Source organism: Leptosomus discolor, chromosome 6 (genome assembly GCF_034619465.1).
Source record: "Leptosomus discolor isolate bLepDis1 chromosome 6, bLepDis1.hap2, whole genome shotgun sequence".
NCBI classification, from domain to species: domain Eukaryota; kingdom Metazoa; phylum Chordata; class Aves; order Leptosomiformes; family Leptosomidae; genus Leptosomus; species Leptosomus discolor.
In genome coordinates this window covers 39,253,716-39,261,208 of record NC_141396.1, presented here as the reverse complement: position 1 = coordinate 39,261,208, position 7,493 = coordinate 39,253,716, and the positions used below count along the sequence as shown (strand labels likewise).

The 7,493-nt window shown below is 46.6% G+C and overlaps 1 pseudogene; it reads left to right on the top strand.

Moving 5' to 3' along the window:
• Positions 1-466: 466 nt before the first annotated feature.
• On the top strand, positions 467-2,183 carry LOC147415357 (uncharacterized; annotated as a pseudogene).
• Positions 2,184-7,493: the final 5,310 nt, after the last annotated feature.

Below are 7,493 nucleotides of genomic sequence, written 5' to 3'. Positions count from 1 at the left end.
TACCGGAGCCCTACTTCCCAGGAAGTGGCTGGACATCGCCTGCTGATGGGAAGTAGAGAATAAGATCTTTTGTTTTGCTTTTGCTTCCACATGCGGCTTTTGCTTCATTAAACTGTCTTTATCTGACCCATGTGCCCGTTGTTATATTTTCTCTCCCCTGTCCAGCTGAGGGGGTGAGAGTGATAGAGTGGCTTTGGTGGGCACCTGGCATCTGGCCAGGGCCAAACCACCACAGTCCTTTTGGCGCCCAACATGGGGCACAATAACGACACTTTCGTATTAAGTGTGCTGTAGCTGTAGTAGCCATTAAGTGGCAAACTCCTGTGCAGGTCACGGAGTTTGTTAGCTGCAGTGCTTATCTCTTTATTTTGCTCTGCTTGGGGACATGCTAGTACAAACAGTTGCTATGTTCTTTGGTGTCGCATTGGCAGCTTTAGTGTGCTGGGAAAGCTATTTTGTGGGGACGATGAAGGAGCTTGGGAACATGCTAGCTCAAATAATAGCTATGTGCTCTTGCCTGGTATTGACAGCCTTGTTGTGCTTTGGGAGCTGTGTTGTGGAGAAGATGAGAGAAACCATCTCCCTCTCCCTACCCGGGATTGGTGTGGATGATTTTGTTATGCAGGCTCCCAAGGTTCTCATTCACCCTTATGTGACTTGTTTAATACTACTCATTAATACTTTTGGCATGGTTTGGGTTCTGTGTAATCTGGCATCATCCTGGTCTAAGAGAAGACAGCTTTTGGGTCAGGCAACACTGAAAAGTGCCCTGAGGTGGCTGGTCCCCGGGTGGCAGGGTGTGTGGAAGCATTTGGGCAGATTCTTAGGGTGGTTATCGCCTCCCATAACCTGGGACTTCACACCTGAACAGGCAAGCGATCCTGGCAAACTAACACACCAACTGATAGAAGGGTGCCTTCCCTACCCCAATGAAAACCAGCAGCTTCTAGCTCTGTACTGGGGCCTGGCCTGTGCCTATCAAGCCACAGTTCAATACTCTCAGAGGACTGTGGCTGAGGCAGGGACCCAAACTACGTCTGAGAACACCATGACTGAGATAGGAACCCAAACAACGACGACTACAGTAATTGCCCCAGTAGTGAAGAAGAAACAGTGGAAAAGAAAATCAACAGGTCCATATCCTCGATTAACAAGGGAGGAAGAAGTATCCGATCAAGAAGCTGGTCCTTCAACAAGGAAACCAGAGGAAGAAGTAAGAGAAATCAAACAAGAAGCAGAAACTACTCGGTCCTTAACCTCGTCAGAACTTTGAGACCTGCAGAAAGATTACAGCCGTCAGCTGGGTAAGCGTATTGCTGCCTGGATGCTCCAATGCTGGGATAACAGGGCTGACAGTCAGCAGCTGGAAGGTAGGGAAGCCTAACAGCTGGGATCCCTTGCTAGAGACTGGTGAATTGAGAGAGGAATTGGAAAAGAGACAGCAATTTGCAGTCTCTGGAGATGGCTGCTATCAAGTGTAAAGGCAAGATATTAATTCAAGGAAGATCTTGCAACCTCACCAGGAAAGCGGACTACTGCAGATGAAGGCATCCAGTACCTGAGAGAACTAGTGGTGCTGGAAATCATCTACAGCGATCTGGACAAAGATGAAGTCCTCAAAGATCCAGAAGATGTCCTGTGTACATGGGCCATGTGGAGGAAGGTGGTTCAAAGTGCCCCTGTGTCATATTCTAGCAGCCTGGCTTCAATACATTACTCAGATATGGATACAGTGACTGTGGAAAGAGCATCTGCTTGGCTCTGAAATTTTCAAGAAAATCTGTGTACCTCATTCTTACGGGACAGCACCTTAGCTGTCGGGGGTGCTCCAAGAGAAGAGTCCTCTCCTGCGCCGGTCAGAGGGAAAGGAAGCCCTAGACATATGCCACATGGTGCATTCTGGTTTTTCTTGTGTGACCAGGGGGAGGACATGAGGAAGTGGGATGGTGAACTCACCTCCAAGCTGGAAGCCCACGTATGTGATCTGAGAGGGAAGACACCTGTTAAGAAGGGATCACCCAAGAAGGCTGTCAGCGTAGTTTCTACAAAGACCCAAGAAGGCAACCAACGATCTCCCAGACATAAAAGAACTGAGATCACCTCCCTTGAGGTTCCTTGAGGGAACTTCTGGTCTGGCACTGCAAGGGTCAGACAGTGAATATTCTGATGAGGAACAGGAATAGAGGGTCCCTGCCTTCGGCCAGGAGAAGGAAAGGGATGATCAGGTATACTGGACTGTGTGGATCCGATGGCCTGGCACATCAGACCCACAGAAGTACAAAGCTTTAGTAGATACTGGTGCGCAGTGTACGCTGGTGCTATCAGGGTATAGGGGCACAGAACCCATCTGGATCTCAGGAGTGACAGGGGGATGCCAAGAAGATCAAACAGCTATCTACCCTGCCTGGCCTCTCACAGGAACCATTTGTTGTAGGGTTGCTGCAAGTTGAAGAACAGCAGGTGCCAATTGCTACCAGGACGGTGCACTGACAGCCATATCACACCAACTGAGACTCCTTGGCTCCCATCCATGAGCTGATTCATCAACTGGAGAGACAAGGAGTCATCAGCAAGACTCATTCACCTTTTAATAGCCCCATATGGCCAGTGCAAAAGTCTGATGGAGGGTGGAGGTTAACATTAGACTATCGTGGCCTGAACGAAGTGATGCCACCATTGAGTGCTGCTGTACCAGATACACTAGAGCTCCAACATGAACTGCAGTCGAAGGCAGCAAAGTGGTATGCTACAATTGATATTGCCAATGTGTTTTTCTCAATTCCTTTGGCAGCAGAGTGCAGGCCACAGTTTGCTTTCACATGGAGGGGTATCCAATATACCTGGAACCGATTGCCCCAGGGGTGGAAGCACAGCCCTACTATTTGTCATGGACTAATGCAAACTGCACTGGAAAAGGGCAATGCCCCTGAACATCTACAATACATTGATGACATCATTGTGTGGGGTGATAAGGCAGAAGAAGTGTTTGAGAAAGGAAAAAAGGTAATTCAAATTCTCCTGAAAGCTGGCTTCATCATAAAGAAAAACAAAGTTAAGGGACCTGCACAGGAGATTTAGTTCTTAGGAATAAAATGGCAGGACGGATGCCTTCATGTGCCTATGGATGTGGTCAACAAGATAGCAACTATGTCTCCACCAGCTAACAAAAAGGAAACACAAGCTTTCCTAGGTTTTGTGGGGTTCTGGAGAATGCATATTCCAGGTTATAGTCAGCTTGTGAGTCCTCTCTATCGAGTGACACGAAAGAAGAACTGTTTTGAGTGGGGCTCTGAGCAACAGCAAGCCTTTGAGCATATCAAACAGGAAATAGCTCGTGTGGCAGCTCTTGGGCCTGTCCAGACAGGACCATCTGTGCAAAATGTGCTCTGCACTGCAGCTGGGGAGCATGGTCTCACCTGGAGCCTCTGGCAGAAAACATCAGGAGAAACTCGAGGCCGACCATTAGGGTTTTGGAGCCGAGGATATCGAGGATCAGAAGCTCACTACACCCCGACTGGAAAGGAGATACTAGCAGCATATGAGGGGGTTCGAGCTGCTTCAGAAGTTGTTGATACAGAAGCATCTCTCCTCTTGGCACCATGATTGCCTGTGTTACACTGGATGTTCAAAGGAGATATGCCTTCTACGCATCATGCAACCAGCGCTACATGGAGTAAGTGGGTAGCATTGATCACCCAACGAGCTCGACTGGGAAAACCCAACCATCCAGGAATCCTGGAAGAAATCATGGACTGGCCAGAGGTAGAGATTTTGGAGCATTGCCTGAGGAGACAGCTTGTGCCCAAGAGGCACCACCATATAATGAGTTATCAGAAGATGAAAGGCATTATGCTTTGTTTACGGATGGATCCTATCGTGTGGTAGGAAACCGTCGGAAGTGGAAAGCTGCTGTGTGGAATCCCACATGACAAGTCATTGAGGCTGCTGAAGGAGAAGGTGAGTCAAGTCAGTTTGCAGAAGTAAAAGCTATCCAACTAGCCCTGGAGATTGCAGAGAGAGAAAAGTGGCCAGTACTCTATCTCTATACCAATTCCTGGATGGTGGCTAATGCCCTGTGGGGTTGGTTACAGCAGTGGAAGAAGATTAACTGGCAGCAGAGGGGTAAACACATCTGGGCTGCTGCACTGTGGCAGGATGTTGCTGCCCGGGTAGAAAACGTGACTCTAAAGGTACATCATGTAGATGCTCACATGCCCAAAAGCTGTGCCACAGAAGAACATCAAAACAATAAACAGGTAGACAAGGCTGCCAAAATCAAGTAGCTCAGGTGGACCTGGACTGGGAGCGTAAGGGTGAGCTATTTGTAGCTCGATGGGCCCATGAAACATCTGGACATCTCGGAAGAGATGCAACATACAGATGGGCTGGTGATCGAGGGGTGGACCTGACCATGGAGGCCATTATGCAAGTTATGCATGAATGCGAAACACGTGCTGCAATCAAGTGAGCTACACGAGTAAAACCTCCCTGGAATAGAGGGCGGTGGCTGGGTTTTCGATATGCTGAGGCCCGGCAAATTGACTGCATTGGACCACTGCCACGAACACATCAAGGCAAGTGCTACATACTCACCATGGTGGAAGCAGCTACTGGTTGGCTAGAAACATACCCTGTAAACCATGCCACTGCCCGAAACACCATCTTAGGCCTCGAAAGGCAAATTTTGTGGCAACATGGCACCCCAGAAAGAACTGAATCAGACAATGAGACACATTTTCAAAATAACCTCATAAACCCCTGGGCAAAGAAACATGGCATTGAGTGGGTGTATCACATCCCTGTCACCCACAAGCTTCTGGAAAGATTGAATGATATAACGGACTGTTAAAGACAATGTTGAAAGCATTGGGCCATGTGGCATGGAAGCACTGGGACATAAATTTAGCAGAAGCCACTTGGCTAGTTAATACCAGAGGATCTGCTAACTGTCCTGGTTCTGCCCAAACAAAACCTCTACATACCGTGGGAGGAGATAAAGTCCCGGTAGTGCATACAAGAAAGTGGCTGGGAAAGGTTGTGTGGGTCTCTCCTCCCATAGGAAAAGGCAAACACATTCATGGGATTGTCTTTGCTCAGGGCCATGGGTGTACTTGGTGGGTAATGCGGAACGATGGGGAGATCTGATGTGTGCCCCAAGGAGACTTAACCTTTGCCGAGAAGTAATTTGCATGTTGCAGGAAAATAATGTAGCAGGAGTGACCTGGAGTGACAAAGAGAGAGTTTTGCAAGGAACCAGAAGAGTGCAGCGATGACCAAAACCAAGCTGGCGCTGGTGCCCAACGGTCGAACATACTGCTTCTCCTGTCCTGAACACTCATCCTGACAGACTAGACACAAGTTGTAGACCTGGGGAAAAAAGACTATCTGTCTGCTAACGGACAAGGGGTAGTAGTTAATGAGAATGTTAAATCTCTATGTTGGGGATAAAGATGGCTTAAGTATGTAGCATTAGTTGTAAGTATTGGTAAGAAGGATGTGCATTAAATTATGTGGTACCTGAGCATGACACAAGTGGTATGGAATAAGGGGTGGATAGTGTAATGGGTCTGCCTGAGATGCAGCCCTCACCGTGCTGTGCAGTGGTAGCTAGATAACACACCTGTGTTTTGACTACTGCTGAGCAGGGCTCACACAGCACCAAGGCTGCTTCCCCAACATTTCCCCAGTAGGCTGGGAGTGGGTAAAAACTTGGGAGGGGATATAGCCAGGACAGCTGGCCCAGACTGACCAAAGGGATATTCCATACCACATGATGTCTGCTCAGCAATATAAGCTGGGGAAAGCAGGAAGGGAGGGACATCTGTTTCACGTTTGTCGTCCAGAGCAACCACTACGCGTACTGGAGCCCTACTTCCCAGGAAGGACATCGCCTGCTGATGGGAAGTAGAGAATAAGATCTTTTGTTCTGCTTTTGCTTCCACATGCGGCTTTTGCTTCATTAAACTGTCTTTATCTGACCCATGTGCCTGTTGTTATATTTTCTCTCCCCTGTCCAGCTGAGGGGGTGAAAGTGATAGAGTGGCTTTGGTGGGCACCTGGCATCTGGCCAGGGCCAAACCACCACATCCAGAGACAGTTTTAGACTCTCATAGCCTGCATTATATTTATTACCAAATATAACATCTTTTGCTCTTCTTTATTATTTGGATATCAGGCTATCAGGACTTGGACCAATAACTGATTTGAAATAGTCCACTAAATCAATTACAGCAGGTTTGCCACTTTCTTGACATGGGTTTGGTCTCTATTTAGATTAGTAATCTTGACTGTGATCTGAATGACTAATCTGGTTAAAAATCTTTACAGACAACTGCCAGTCAATAAATGCAGAAATATAAATTTGAATAGAGATAAAATTATATGCCTCACAGGTATAATACATCAGAGAAGCACCATGACAAAGGACACTCCTTATATTGGGAAACTGGACAAGTGAGAGAGAAAAGCTTGCTGGCTTTCCCAATCAAACCTGACTATGATAATGGCTGGAGGTTAATCAGTTTAGGAATGGAACTTGCTGACTGTGTATGATGGTATAACTTAAAAAAAAAAAAAAAAAAAAAAATTACCCTGTGTATAAAGTAAGAAAAGCCACATTTCGATCCTTCTAGAAAGTGGATGCAGAAAGTTCTGAGGGGTGAGGACTGAAGTCAATAGGGTCAGAAGGGTGTTAATCAGGACACCATTCAAATCAATGAACATGGGACTGCAGATAAGAAAGGCAGTCCTTGTCTTCAAGGGCAAAATCAGCTCTATTAGAGCCTCAAACAATAGCCTGAGGTGTGAAAATTTAAGTTGATCTTGTGCTACCACCACTCTGTATTAAGCACTTTCTGTTCTTCCTCTTTTTGCATCTGTCACACTTCAAAGAGGCCAGTGTAATCGATGATCATTGAAAGATGGCTTTCCTATGATTTCCTAAAAGGAATGAAGCTCCTTGTGTGCTTTTGGGGGCACCGCTAGAGCAGAGATGTCTAATTACTATGAAGTTCAACAGATGTCAACATATGAGCTCTAATAGCTATTCCATAAGGACAAAGATGTAATATGGACTGAAGGAACTCTTCTAAACTTGTAAATTTCACTCTGCCACCTTCCCCAACATTAAGGAAGAGCTACTAAAGAAACCTGTAAGAGATCGAACTCCAGCTGTAGCTTCAGCAGCACTCCACATGGACTAAATGATGTTTTAGCCAAAGCATTGCTGGTGTCAAGCTGGAAAGGCAGGAAGCTTGTTGCAAGGCTAAATGTTCTTGGTTTTTTTTTCATGTGAAATGTCTTTGCAAAAATGTGTAAAGTGAGGAGGAGGAGGAGAAGGAAAAACTGGGATATTAGTGTTATCATTGTATCCCTACAAGGAAAAGCAACACTCTTGACAATAAAGGTTCAGGGATTGGTCATGTTGAAGCAGCCCTCCAATATGGTTAAGGCAACTGATGAAACAGAACGAAAGGTATCTTGGTGATGACCAG